Genomic DNA, 1,091 nt, shown 5'->3' on the forward strand with positions numbered 1-1,091 from the left:
GTGCCTTTCCCGTCCCCTGGCTGACCCAGGGGAAGAAAAGTCCTCTGAGAGCCATGACTTGTTCATCTTGGTTCTTTTAGAGACACAGCGAGGGGACTCCAACCACAGTCTCCCTCGTTGCCACTCACTGGGCCACACACACCCCACTTGACTGGCATCGGTTGAGCTCCCTTTTGAAAAAGAAAAAGATGCTTTGCATGAAGCACTCTCAAAAATACGCGTGCCTTTCCCGTCCCCTGGCTGACCCAGGGGAAGAAAAGTCCTCTGAGAGCCATGACTTGTTCATCTTGGTTCTTTTAGAGACACAGCGAGGGGACTCCAACCACAGTCTCCCTCGTTTCCACTCACTGGGCCACACACACCCCACTTGACTGGCATCGGTTGAGCTCCCTTTTGAAAAAGAAAAAGATGCTTTGCATGAAGCACTCTCAAAAATACGCGTGCCTTTCCCGTCCCCTGGCTGACCCAGGGGAAGAAAAGTCCTCTGAGAGCCATGACTTGTTCATCTTGGTTCTTTTAGAGACACAGCGAGGGGACTCCAACCACAGTCTCCCTCGTTTCCACTCACTGGGCCACACACACCCCACTTGACTGGCATCGGTTGAGCTCCCTTTTGAAAAAGAAAAAGATGCTTTGCATGAAGCACTCTCAAAAATACGCGTGCCTTTCCCGTCCCCTGGCTGACCCAGGGGAAGAAAAGTCCTCTGAGAGCCATGACTTGTTCATCTTGGTTCTTTTAGAGACACAGCGAGGGGACTCCAACCACAGTCTCCCTCGTTGCCACTCACTGGGCCACACACACCCCACTTGACTGGCATCGGTTGAGCTCCCTTTTGAAAAAGAAAAAGATGCTTTGCATGAAGCACTCTCAAAAATACGCGTGCCTTTCCCGTCCCCTGGCTGACCCAGGGGAAGAAAAGTCCTCTGAGAGCCATGACTTGTTCATCTTGGTTCTTTTAGAGACACAGCGAGGGGACTCCAACCACAGTCTCCCTCGTTGCCACTCACTGGGCCACACACACCCCACTTGACTGGCATCGGTTGAGCTCCCTTTTGAAAAAGAAAAAGATGCTTTGCATGAAGCACTCTCA

This window comes from Anomaloglossus baeobatrachus, unplaced genomic scaffold, assembly GCF_048569485.1.
Source record: "Anomaloglossus baeobatrachus isolate aAnoBae1 unplaced genomic scaffold, aAnoBae1.hap1 Scaffold_427, whole genome shotgun sequence".
Lineage (NCBI taxonomy): Eukaryota > Metazoa > Chordata > Amphibia > Anura > Aromobatidae > Anomaloglossus > Anomaloglossus baeobatrachus.